The sequence below is a fragment of the Rhinolophus hipposideros genome (genome assembly GCF_964194185.1).
Source record: "Rhinolophus hipposideros genome assembly, chromosome: 2".
In the NCBI taxonomy this organism is placed as follows: Eukaryota; Metazoa; Chordata; class Mammalia; order Chiroptera; family Rhinolophidae; genus Rhinolophus; species Rhinolophus hipposideros.
This window is the reverse complement of record NC_138048.1, coordinates 49,225,997-49,239,829: the sequence shown is the minus strand read 5'-3', so window position 1 is coordinate 49,239,829 and position 13,833 is coordinate 49,225,997. Positions and strand designations below refer to the sequence as shown.

The 13,833-nt window shown below is 38.8% G+C and overlaps 1 protein-coding gene across 5 annotated transcripts in view; it reads left to right on the top strand.

Moving 5' to 3' along the window:
- Window positions 1-13,833, top strand: part of HACD2 (3-hydroxyacyl-CoA dehydratase 2) — a 91,739-nt gene that overhangs the window by 31,220 nt on the left and 46,686 nt on the right. Inside the window, exon 1 of one of the 5 annotated variants that reach the window (XM_081065049.1) lies at window positions 21-41. The exons of the other annotated variants lie outside the window; for them this stretch is intronic. The gene's annotated coding sequence lies outside the window, so the exon portion shown is untranslated. Of the gene's footprint in view, window positions 1-20; window positions 42-13,833 lie in introns of those variants that run through there. 5 annotated transcript variants of the gene reach the window in all.

The window sequence follows — 13,833 nt, the reverse complement described above, 5'->3', positions numbered from 1 at the left end:
TCTGTTGAGAAATCAGCTTCCAGCCTTATGGGGGCTCCCTTGTAAGTAGCTAGCTGCTTTTCTCTTGCTGCTTTTAAGATTCTCTCTTTGTATTTAACCTTTGGCTTTTTAATTATGATGTGACTTGGTGTGGGCCTCTTTGGGTTTATCTTGTTTGGGACCTGCTGTGCTTCCTGGGTTTGTATGCTGATTTCCTTCACCAGGTTAGGGAAGTTTTCTGTCATTTCTTCAAATATGTTTTCAATTTCTTGATGTCTGTCTTCTTCCGGTATCCCTATAATGTGAATGTTGGTGCTTGGTATTGTCCCGGAGGTCCCTTAAACTCTCCTCAATTTTTTGGATTCTTTTTCTTTTTGCTGTTCTGGTTGGGTGTTTTCTGCTACTCTGTCTTCTATTATTAATACATCACTGGTTGGATCCTCTATTTCATCTAATCTACTGTTGAGTCCCTGTAATATATTCTTTGTTTCCATTACTATATCCTTTATTTCTGACTGTTTTTTTTTTTTTTATGGTTTCCATCTCCATTTTTATGCTTCCTATCTGTCTGTTGAAGTTCTTTCCGAGATCATTGAGCATTCTTATAACCAGTGTTTGGAACTCTGCATCTGCTAGATTGCTGATCTCCATTTTGCTTAGTTCTTTTTCTGGAGCTTTGTTCTGTTCTTTTATTTGGGACGTTTCTTTGTCTCCCCATTTTGGCTGCCTCCCTGTGTTTGTTTCTATATATTAGGTAGGGTTTCTCTGTCTTCCGGTCTTAGTAGAGTGGTCTTATGTAGTAGGTGTGCTGTGGGGCTCAGTGGTGCAGTCTTTCTGGTCACCTCAGCCATGCACCACAGGTGTGTTACTTGTGTGGGTTGTGTGTGCCCTCCTCTTGTAGTTGAGCCTTGGTTGATAATTGCGCATCAGTGTGACAGACTGAATCTTGGGCTCACTGGCTGTGAGGCCTGGCCGTGACTCCAGTGGAAGGGCTGTTATGCAGGGGCTGATCCTACAGAGCAGGATCTGCCTCAGCAGGACTCTGGTGCCTGCCCACTCTGCCCCTTGGGTGTGTCGTACTTGGAGGTGGCTGGGTGATGCTCCAGCTCATTTTGAAGCTGGCCACTGAGCACACCAGCCCCAGGACCACCTTGGAGGAGATCCAGTTGTAGGTCTGCCTCAGCCACAGCCCCTGCCTTACCCCGGGCCACCCAGCGGGAGCCAGAAAGAAATCCACAGATGGTCCGCACTGTGTTTGGAAGTGCCTTGAGAGGCCAAGCTGCAAACCAAGGCCGGCTGTCGCTAGTGCCAGCATAGAGTTGCTCAGCCAGAGGTACGGGACATGCTCAAGCCAGATGCTGCTTCCCTGGGTTCTGCAAACCTTTGAGAGACCCTAGGAAAGTCTTTAGCTTTAGCCAAAGCAGGCAGACAATCTGCATGAAAAAGCCACTGAAAGCAGCCTGGGTGTGCCTGAAAGTTGGGCGGGGCCAGGTCTCAAATTGACAGGGCGTGGTGAACTAACGTGGGAGACTCAGAAATGGCGGCTGTCTGTGTTCACATGCCGGGAAGGGGGAGGGCTCAGCAAAGAAAACAATGGCCTCCGTCAGCTCCCCAGTCCAGGAGAAAGCCGCCTCTCTGACCCCTAGAGTCCCAAGCCAGACAGTTCAATTCCCCACCATTTGCCCCTGCCGCCTTTCTAGCTACTGCCTCAGCACTGGAGCTCAGAGCAAGTGATTCTGTTGGGTAAGTCCGAGCGCAGTCCCTTTAAGAGGAGTGCCTGGGAGTGCAGTCGCACTCATTCTCACTCAGTCACAATCTCCGCTGGTTTCCACAACTAAAAATTATGGGGACTTCTCTCCCTGGCACTGGAACCCTGTGCTGGGGTGGGGCTGGAATCTCTCGCTCCTTTAGGGGATAGCAGGGGGGACCCTCACAGTGGAAATAGCCCTCCCAGTCTTTAAAGGTCACACGCTGGTGTGGGACCAGCCCATTCTGCTTCTCTGACCTTCCTGCCAGTCTGGAGGTGGCTTCTTCTGCAAGTCTTTAGTTGAAAGGCTTCAGTTCAGCTTGATTTTAGGCAATTCTCCATAATGGTTGTTTTGCAGATTAGTTGTAATTTTGATGTGGTTGTGAGAGAAGGTAAACACAGTGTTTACCTAATGCTCCATCTTAGTTCCGGACTCCTGGGTCACCTCCATAAAGCTTCTTTTAATGGTCTCTTTTGAACAGATTTTGTATAACCACTTAATTTTGCACATAAAAACTCTGCACTTTAACTTTTCTTTTATTGATGTTGCAATTTACACATTTTATATATTTTGTATCCTTTAAAAGTTAATGTAGCTACAGTTATTTTTAGTACATTTGTCTTTTGATTTTTATACTAGAGTTTAAAGTGATTTATGTACCACCATTACAGTACTAGAGTATTCTGAATTTGACTGTATTCTTACCTTTACTGTGAGTTTTATACTTTCATGTTTCCTGTTGTTAGTGTCCTTTCATTTCAACCTGAAGTAATCCCTTTAATATTTCTCATAAGGCAGACCTAGTGGTAATGAACCCCACAGCTTTTGTTTGTCAAGGAAAATCTTATTTTAACCTTCATTTCTGAAGGACAGCCTTGCCTGATATAATATTCTTGCTTGGCACTTTCTTCTTTCAGCACTTGGAATGTATCATCCTGCTGTCTTCTGGCTTGCATGGGTTCTGCTGAGAAATCCACTGCTAGTCTTATGAGGATTCCCTTGTACATGCTAAGTTGTTTTTCTCTTGCTGCTTCAAAATTCTCTGTCTTTAACTTTTGAGGGTTTGATTGTTATATATCTCAGTGAATTTAATCTCACTGGGATTCTTTGGTCTTCAGGAACTGGATGTTCATTTCCCTCTCCAGATTAGGGAAGTTTTCTGTCATTGTTTCTTTAAATAATCTTTTTGTCCTTTTTTTCCCCAGCTCCTTTGGGACTCCCATAATGTGTATATCAGTTAATTTGATGGTGTCCCATATGCTTTCTTCATTCTTTTAAATTGTTTTCATTTTGTTCCTCTGACTGGGTAATTTCAGATGACCTGCCTTCAAGTTCACTGATTCTTTCTTCCGCTTGATTGAGTCGGTTATTGTAGTTCTCTATGGAATTTTTCAGTTCAATCATTTTTTTTCAGCTTCAGAATTTCTATTTGGTGTTTTTGTTTGTTTTTTTTATGGTGTCTGTTTTTTTGTTGAATTTCTCATTTTGTTTGGTTGCTGTTTCCCTGATTTCATGTTATCTCTCTGTTCTCTTGTAGTTCACTGAGCTTCTATAAGACAGTTACTTTGAATTCTTTGTCAAGCAGTTTATAGATTTCCATTTCTTTAGGGCCAATTACTGGTACTTTGTTTTGTTCCTTTGGTAGTGTCATGTTTCCCTGATTATTCATGATTATTGTGGCCTTGCCCTGATGGGCTGCACATTTGAAGAAGTAGGCACCTCCTTCACTCTTTGCACACCAGCTTCAGCAGGGAAAGCCCTTCAACAGTCAGCTTGGCCAGAGATTCTGGGCAGGCCATATGATGGGGTCCAGGTTACTACTGCTGGAGTCCTCAGGCAGGCTGACCTGGTGCCTTAGTCTACTGGAGAGGTTCTGAATCCTGGGTCCACAGGGGTGGGCTTGGTGCCTGGGACAGCAGGGTCAAGCTTGGAGCCTGGGTGCAAGGGGGCCGGCCTGGAGGCTTGGACTTCAGAGGCCTGTTTGGCATTGGGTAGGCCTGAAGCCTTAGTCTACAGGGGCCAGCTTGACACTGGGATGGGCCTGGAACATGGATCCATGGGAATGGGCCTTGGTCCTAGGTCTATAGAGGCTGGCCTGGAGCTTGCAACCATGGAAGCTTGCCTGGGTAGTCCTAGAGCCTAGGTCACTGGCGTCAGCCTGGACCTTGCAGCTACTGAAGCCATAGTCTGCAGAGCCCGGTCTGGCACTCAGGCAGACCTGGATCATGACGTCACAGGCACAGGCCTGGTGCTGGGGTGTGTTGTGAAGTTTGGTTGTTATTTCACTATCTTCTCCACATGTGGAGGATATCTCTTTATGTGTTACACTGCCCGGGCTTGAGGTCTGGGTCACATAGGTGATGTGAAACTGTTCTGCTCTCTTCAATGAGTGTTTTCTTATTTCTGTGCTTTTCCATCTTGCTGACATCACTGAGAATTTTTTTTCCTTTATATTTAAAATCTAATAGTTGTACTAGGATATACCTTAGAGTTGACCATTGTAGGGCAATTTCCCTAGGTACTTAATGTGCCCTTTCCATGTATGGATTTAGGCCTTTTTTTATTTATGGAAAGTTTTATAGGATTATAGTTTTAAATTTTAGTTCTGTTTCATTAATCTGTTTTTCATTTTCTCAGACTCCAAATATATGTATGTTGGATCTTCTTTGCCTTTTTTCTCTTTCAACCACATTTTCTCTGATCCCTTTTATTTATTTATTTGTTTGTATGTGTATATATTTATATGTGTATTAATGTATATATGTACGTATACATACACATGTACATATGTATGTATATATGTGTATGTGTGTTTATATATACAGTATATATACATTAATTTTAATTCTCTTGGTTTTTGGCTCTTTCTTCAATGTCCGTATTAAATTTTCATTTGAATCTATTCTCCCGTGATTACCTTGAAATTTAGTCTTCATTTCAGATACGATTTTGTCTTTCTCTTCCATTTTTACCCTGAGTTCAACTAATTTTATTACTTCTGCCTGGTTTTGTCCATTTCTGTTCTGTATTTTTGAACTTCTGCTTAAAATAATTTTTTATATTCCTAAACACTTATTTAAGTATATTTAATTCAGTTTGGAGCCTTGTAAAGTTTTCTTTGTGATTGTTTTCTGGAGTATATTTTTATTAGCTGAAATATTTTGATTCTCTTTTTTTCTGATAGTAATTTTGTATAGTTGTGAATTGCTTTCATCTATTTATTTTTTGGATCAAGTTAGAAGTTTGAATTGGTTTATAGAATTCTAGCTTGAGAACACTTTATCTGTAAATGTAGTGTAGTCTCTTCAATGGATGGCTTTTTGTTTGAGAAGGTCAGTGGGGATAGATATTGTATGTCTGTCGATTGTTTTAGCTCTCATTTGTGTTGCAGGAGTCTAAATTTCCTCCTGTCTCTTTTTCCTTTCAATATTCAGTCACCAGAAAGCATCTCTTTCTTTCCCAGAAAAATGCCTTTTTGAGATTGCCACTCGAGTCCCGACAGACTGAAATCCCTTCCCTGTAATTAATGCTCTGGTTGACAAGGTATTTTTTTAGCGCTTTTGTACTTACGGTGGACTGCCCTTTCTGGGGTGATTTTAGTCAACATTTAGGCCCTCTGTTCTTCTCTTGTCCATGTCTTTTTTTCTAAATTCTTCACTTTCCACAAAGATTTACAATAGGAGCTCACTCTATTGAGCTATTAGCTCTGCAGGAATTTGATGTTTATTTTTCTACTTACAGATGATTTGAGCATATAGTTTGTCTGTTTTTCAGTTGTGCTTAGTGTGTAGGTTTCGTATGGCTTTATGTGTTATTGTTGATCTTTATAGATTTTTGGAGGATGTATGGTATCCAGTTACATAGACATATTGTGAGATTTAACCAGTGATTTATTTTTTAATATGTAGGTAGTTTTAAAGTATGCAGATTACAACTATGCCTATAGCTAAATCTTTGCAAAGCTGTAGTTAGTCTCTAATGGATAAATTCTTAGAAGTAGGTCAAAGCTAATATCGAATTTTAAGGCATTTACGAACGCATACTTTCCCAGGTGCCCTTCAGAGAACCTCCAAATGTTTATTGAGTTTTTGCTGGGTGGCAGGCACTGCACTGTACTGACTAAGAACTGAGAATACAAATATCAGCAGACCCAGTCGTGCTTTCTGTCAAGGTCACAGACATGAAATGACAAAAAGTTGGCCCAAAGGACAAGTTCAAAGTATAGGAGCACAGAAGGAGAGGTGACAGTGCTTTTTGGAACTCTTCCACTGAGAACAGACTCACCTCTGTTTTCACAGACTATTTCCTCAGGTTTCTTACCTTAATGGAAACCTGGCTTTCCCTGCGGACAGCGCTTCCCTTGTTGCCCCTAAGGTGGGACTATTTATTCACTCTTCCACCTGCCCAGTCTCTCTCCTAACTCTACCTACACCTTAGGTTACCTGCACCTGTCCTTAGATTCTTTCGTGGGCTCCTCTTTCTCCGCATGTCCCTTAAATGTTGGTGTTCCCTCAGCTGTGGCCCTTAAATTTCTTTTTCTTCCCTTATAAAATCTCCATGTGACCTCACCATACTGTCTCTGTGACATCAGTGGCTCCCACATATTCACTTCTGGGCCACATCTATCTTCTGAGTTTTCATCCCAGCTGCCCAGTTGGACATCTCTGGTTGGTTACTCTGCAAACACCACAAAGTTAACATGTACAAAGCTTAACTCATCATTTTTCCCCAGACCTGCCCTTTCTACTATATTCTTTGCATCTGTTTGTGGCATTACCAGTTTCCACTAGTTACCTAAGAGAAACTTGGCCATAAAGTGCTGACTCCTCACTTTGTCTCTTCATCATTTTCCTTCTGCTCCTCTCTCTCTCTTCCCCTTTCTCCCCCACTTCAGGGAACTGCCTCTCTGTTTTTATCCTCTCTGTTTGCTCTCATGCCCTATTCTAAAATTTCTCTACCCCTCTTTCTCTTCCTTCCTGCCTTTTCTTCCTCCCATTTATTTTTCCTACCTCTTAAGTTTTGCTCATTTTCTCCATTTCTTCTTCCACTTCCTTCCCCATTTGTTCCCTGTGCATTCTCTGTTCCCAGATTCTCCTGAGTTTTGGTCATGCCCCTTCTCTTCTTCCTTTAGAGAATTTGAGTTTGCTTCAGGCCAGCTTGAGGCCAGAGTACCATTTGTGAAGCATGGGGCAGAGGAGATGGATTGAGCAAAAAGTATCAAATACTTCTAGACTAGAAGCCAGTTCACTGTTTCCCCCTTTCCCTTATGTACCAAGAGGTAGACCTGTATACCTGGGTTCCCAAAGGACGGCTCTGGAGTGCCTTGAAAGCTATAAACAGTTAAAACTTTGGTGCAGGAAACACCTCTAGAAAACCTCAAATATGAGAAAAGGACCCGAATGATCAGGAATTAGGGGCTTTAAAGAAATATCAGTGAGCAAGCATTGGCTAATCTTGGTGTTTTTAATGGTGGTTCTTTTTCACAGCCTTCTTGAGATTTGGTTCATCTTTAGCTTTTTTCACAGTTGTAGCCTTGAGAAGCATGGCTAATAATTCCAGGAGGCAATTGAGTTGAATAAAGAGTGTTTTGAACTCCTAAGTTGTTCTGTTAATGACAGCTGCTCAGAAAGGAATCAAGGATCTATAAATAATGGCAGATTAGCACCTTGAATAGACTGTCAGGAATCAAACAGACAGATTGTTCTTATAGATAGATTTTTGGAGCTGGGATATGTTGTTTTTTTAATTGACCTATAAGAAAGAAAGCAAAGGGTTTGTGACAACTTAAGGCAGGAATAATATTTGTACATATATATGAGTATGCCTAATATGTGTTTCATTTTTGATTGAATAGGATAGAATCTCAGAAACTATAATTCAATTCAACTCATTATACTTTTGAAGGGACATTAATGGATATGTTGCTTGCCCTTCTGCAGTGATCAAAATGGTTATTGCTTCTAGGGAATGAACAGACACTCAAAATCATTAAGTAATTACACAGTTTATAGCTTACCTAAATATAATTTCACTATATTGAAAATGTGGTTCTGATGAAAGGTTCTATAGTAATCTGTTGATATATTAAAAATTACCCTAAAATTCAGTGGCTTAAAACAACGAACATTTCCTGTCTCATAGTTTCTGTAGGTCAGGAAGTCAGGAGCAGCTTAGCTGGGTGGTTCTGGCTCAGTTTCTCTGGTAATTATATGAAATGTCAGCCAGTACTGCAGTCAGCTGAAGACTTGACTGAGAGTGGAGGCTCTGCTTTCCAGATGACTCACTCACGTGGCTGTTGGCAGGAGACCTCAGTACGTCACCACTTGGTCTTCATAAAGGAGTGCTGGAATGGCCCTCATGACATGACAGCTGGCTTCCCCCAGAGTGAATGAATAATCCAAGGGAGACAGCAAGAAGGAAGTCACAGTACGTTTTATGATCTAGTCTCTAATGTCACATACCATTACTTCTACTTTTTTCTGCTGTTTGTTCGAAGCAAGTCACTAAGTCCAGCCCACACTCGAGGGGAGGAGAATTAGGCTCTACCTCTTGAAGGGAGGTGTGTTAAAAATTTGTGGGCATAGCTTAAAATGATCACAGGCTTGTTTTGCCTGATTATCTCCTTCCTGTGGTTGGAGGTAGTATAGCTTAGTAGTTAAGAGCATGCACTCTGAAGCCTGACTGCCTGGGTTTGATTCTGGTTTTCTAACAGTTACACATTGTGTGATTTAGCACAAGTTACTTACCTTTTCTGGACCTCAGTTCCCTCATCTATACAAGGAGGAAAATAATAGCACCTACCTCATAGGAGTAGTGTGTGAGAAGTAAATGAGTTAATATACGTAAAGGATGTAGAACTGTGGCTCATTCATAGAATGCTCTCAATTAGTAATAGACTATAGTATTGTTGTGGTTTGAGCAGCAATATAGCCTAATTTGTTTCTCCCTCTGAGGGTGTGTGTGTGTGTGTGTGTGTGTGTGTGTGTGTGTGTATTCTAAAGAATTGCTTGGTCTAACAGATACCACCTAATATATAGAATTTCTGGTCACCTTGGCAAGTCCTTCAGGAATACATGGATACTTGGGAGGAGCAGAGTGAACTGGTGGCTCTCAGTGTGGTAGGGTAGACCTGTAATAGGGTAGACTATGAGGGCTTTAGTTTCATGACACATCATGAAGAAAGTGTGTCCCTTTCCACTCTGAAACTTAACTTAGAAAGGGCTTTCTCCTAACTTTACAGGAACCTGCTCTGGGATGTGTGATGTCTCTGTTCGTTATTCTTAGCGTTCGTTCATATATTCAGCCCATAAATATTTATTAAATTTCTTTGGAGTTCAAAGCAAAATGATCCTTCATAGCATTTTATCTACTGTGAAGAGTCAAGTAAAATACATATTTCCTAGATCTCTGGAATTTATCTCCTTTCATACAACGTTTCATCTCAGATCTGTGGCGATTTGCTTGATTGGAGTATGGTACTTATGGCTGGAGTTTTTGTTTTGTTTTAAATAGTGTGTATAGGGCAATCACAAACTTAACAGTTTTAAAGAAAAATGATTTATTAAAGGGCAAGCAACTATTTAGGGAAGTTAAATACCCCAGTAAATACTGCATTAATATCCGGTAGATCTTGACCTGGCATTGAGAGCCACATTCTTGGCTTCAAAAAGATGTTTTTAAAAGACATTCATGAATACCACATGTCAAAATTGCAAAATAAAGCTTTTTTGTGTGTGTGGACATAAAATACTAGTCATTTCCTTTATTTATTTATTTACTTTTGCGATATGAACTGTTTAATGTATGATTCAGAAAATTTTAACCAGAAGGAATTGTTCCATCAAATTTCCACCATCTTCTTTCTTTATTGATGTTACTGGTCTTCGTGGCTGCAAAGTATACTTGAAATGGCTTCTTTTAAAAAGTGTTACCTAGTCCTGCACTCTGATATACTTTGACCTCAAGTTCACCCAAATTCCTTTCAGATTTTGGGTTATTTTCTCAACTGTGATAGAGTATATAAGTAGGATTGCATTTGGATATACATGCCAGAATTCTGACTGCTATGCTTTAATCAAATAGGGTTTGGTTTTTTTCCCCATATAACAAGAAGTCTGTCTTTCTGTTCTACCATGTGACTTCTGTCTTGGTGCATGTGGTCCCATAGCTATAAGACGGCTATGATGAATTATGTAGTGTCATGTCACATTTCAGGCAGAAAGTGACTGCACAGCAAAGCTTCCCAGAACATTTCAGTTTATCTTTTCATTAGTCAGAACTGTGCCACATGGCTTCCTCCAGTTCTAAGGGATTCCAAGGTAGCTAGTATTTTAGCAGGGTATACCGCTACCCCAGATAATTGCTCTGTTAGCGAGGAAGAGAGGGAGAATGCACAGCGAATGAGGAACTAGTAGTAGTGGCTGCCAAAGGGTTTCGATGGTTGCTGAAGTCTCCAGCCAATAGAGCAATCCATGAGTCCATCCACTTGCAACAGAATATGGTGATAATATAGTACTTGATGTGAATAATCTGCTTTATATTTTTAAAGTTGGATTTAAGAAGCAAAAACATCTATTGATTTACCCTTAAGTAATACACATGATTGTAAATTGGAGTGTCATTAGGTAATATACATGGTCATAAATCTCACTCATGACCTTGTACATGATCCTCTCCTCCCAGCAAAGTCTTCCTTAGAATAGAGTACTTGAATAAATAAACTCTTACAAAAGCTGTTTGCACTGTAGATTTCTGATTACATGTGATTTTTTTTTTTTGCTAAAATGATTGTAAATCAACTGTGTGTGAAAACAATTATGTATTATTTTGATTGAAATTGTACCCATTTTTGACAGAACTTGCAATATGGTAGCTGTTAGATAAAGCTGTGCTAATTTTTTTGAGTGAAAAGACCTTATTTTCTAAAGTAACCTTATTTCTATGTAAATTAACACATGCATATTGTAAAAAAAATTCAGCTGATACTGAAAGACATAAAAAAGACAGTAATCTAACTACCCAGAAATAATTATTGTTATCATTTTGATATACATTTCTATGCATACAAAGTATTTGTATTTTGGGACAATGTATTTTAGGATTTAGGTAATGTATTTTGGAATTATTTTGAACATAGTTCAGCATGAATAAGTATATTAACTGAGATACTGCTTGACATAACAGTTTTGGAAAACTTTGGATAAATAGCTCCATTTCAGCCTTCAAAAGGTAAATAAAAGTTACTATTTAGTTTTCATTATTCATAGCTGAAAAATTTTAAAGTAGTGTCTCTGGAAAAGTTTGACAATAAATTCTTACTGATTTTGATTTATCTTCTAACAAGAAATAAAAGCTTTTGCTCTGAGCCTAGGATTTCCTTATTCTTCCCTGAGTCCATTTATTTATTTTGGGGGCTCACAATTGAAATCAGAATAATATAATAGCGGAGAATTGATATGAAAATCGAATTTTTGTTTTAATGACCATTTAAAATTCTCTGTGGGTTTGGGTCTTTTTGTAACTGAGCATTCATTTGTCTATCATTTTCAAGCTGCAGATATATATTCCACCTCTCTAGTTAAATTTAGCTGAGGAATTGTTAGGTTCAGGTTATAATTGCTCTTTTTCTTCTCTTCACTTTCCCAGCCTCTGCAGTACTTTGACAAGCTTCACTCCTGCGAGCAGTGTTTTCAGTGTGTGTCTTATGCGCTGTCGACAGGCTCTTTCCATGTTCTGCTGGCCTCCTACTCAGTGAATGCCACCGCTGCCTCCACCCCCACAATTAGTGCAGGGATGGAATAGAGCTGGGCAAAGTCATTGTATTTTTAACATCTATTTTATGAACAGTCCTCAATAGACCTTTTCTTTTATCCTTCTTAGATCTCTTGCCTACAATAAGAGTCAAGTTACCCCCAAATGGTTTTTGGTGCCTTAATTACTGGCTCAAGGTTCACGTAGTTAGGCTTTCCTACAAGTCTGGGTAACAGAGAAAGTGAAAATACTATGTTTTCCATTTTAACTCCACTTTAACATTATTTATTGGACAAATAACATTATAAATATAACAATGGAATTCATTTAATGAAAAGGAAAGAATGTCCCCGAGTTCTGCAGTTCTAGTCAACAGTTTTGCTTTTCTGTGTTTTCTTCCAGGTTTGGTCTATAGGCATATGCAGTTTTTACATTGTTATAATCAGAGGGGCTATCATTTGATTTCTAAGTTGTTTCCTTTAATTATTTTTCCATTTTGTTACATAATCTCTATAGTGGTACTCAAATGAGTTCATTTTTCGAATAGGTAATTCATTCCCAAGTTATAAAATTCAAAATATACAAAGGTACACAGCAAAAGCTCTGTCTCACCCTGGTTCTCTCCAACTGTCTTGTTCCATTCCCCTTTTCCCAGAGCCTAACTGCTTTCCCTGGTTTCTTGTGATGTAACTATACATATATACTTTTCTTTGATTCTTTCTATTTACAAGGTTTCAGAATAATGTATTGGTTTCCCAGAATCCTCTAAAGAAGACCAGTGAACATTTGTAGGTGTTTTTCCCCATATAAAATATTTTTTTATTCTCTAAAAAGGTTCAGCATGTGCTTTTAACTCAGGCAGCAGTGCTTCTCATCAGTCTGACATCTCTCACCTTGTCAAACTGGCTTCAGCTAGTAATACTTCATTAAATCCAAACGGACAAATTGGTTTCAGTTTTGAAGGAAAAAATCCAATTCTGAGAACTGTTAACATTAGTCTATAATTTAAATCAAAGTGAGGGCTGGTATTTCATGTTAACTTTATAGTACTCTTCTCATACAAAACCAAAAACAAGGTTTTCCTAACTCAGCAGGTACTGAATCAGATAGACACTGTGTGCTTACTCAGGCACTCGTGCTTGCACGCGCACGCGTTCTCTCTCCTTCTCTCCCTCTCTTTCTCCATCCCCAAAACAAAAAAGATCACGTCAAAGGGGAGACAGTGAAGATTTTTGCTTTTTATCTTATCATGAACATCATGAATTTTAATGTATTTGATGTGATTCAGTCCATTGTAGCTCTTCTTTTTAATGCTCAAATTGGCCATCTTTGGCCAGTGAGAGCATCTTTAGATTGTCTTCAAAGTCCTTTTTAACAGGACCCCAGTCATCTTTGAGAACTTCCTTGCTTTCTAACATGATAAGATGTTTCAGACCCATCTTGTATTCATTGATATTTTTAAATTAATATAAAATATCTCATTGAATCAGATGTAACGTCATGCCTTCCTTAGTGGATAATGTTTAGGTTGTTCCCATTTTAAAATATTGTTAATAATTTTCAATCAATATCTCTGTCGGTAGACTTTTTAGGTTTTGGTATATGCCCTCTGAGTACCTTTCACATGTAATTAGTAATTCAAAGAGTATGAATATTCTTTTAACTCTTAAAAATATTGCCAATTTAATCGCAAAATGGTTGTGCCCATTTGCAAAACGCGCATGGTGTTTTTAACATAATGCCAACATTTGGATATTATGATTATTTTTTATATTCAGTCAATCATATGAAATCATAGGTACTCTTGTTTTACTGCATTTCTGCTAATTATGAAATTGAATATAATTCCATATGTTTATTTATGAATTAAGTTCATTTTTATATGAATTATCTATGCCCTTTCCTTCAATTTGCCCGTTAAGGTCTTGATTTTTTTTTTTAAGGTCTTGATTTTTTAAAAAAACAAAAATATTTGTGTTCTTTATATATTTTGAAGGTTAACCTTCATCATATTGGTTGCAAATAATTTAATTCTGTTTTAGTTATATATTGACCAATATTTAACCTTCTTGGAGAGACCACCAACTTTTAAACATAAATATTAATTTGTTGTATTCAACTATCTGTATAAGCTTGGCAAGTCACTTTACCTCTCCAGACTTCACTTTCCTCATTTATGAAGTATTGGGTTGAAGGTGATCTCTCAGATCCTTTCTAACTCTGACAGCCAAGATTCTCTTAGGTAAAGATCACCATACTTAAATAGCCCTTGCAGTTCCTGCTTTTTTTTTTCCCCCTGCTCTTTTAAATAAAGAATTTTTACCAAGGGAACCTTTCACAACTTTCTGGTCATGTT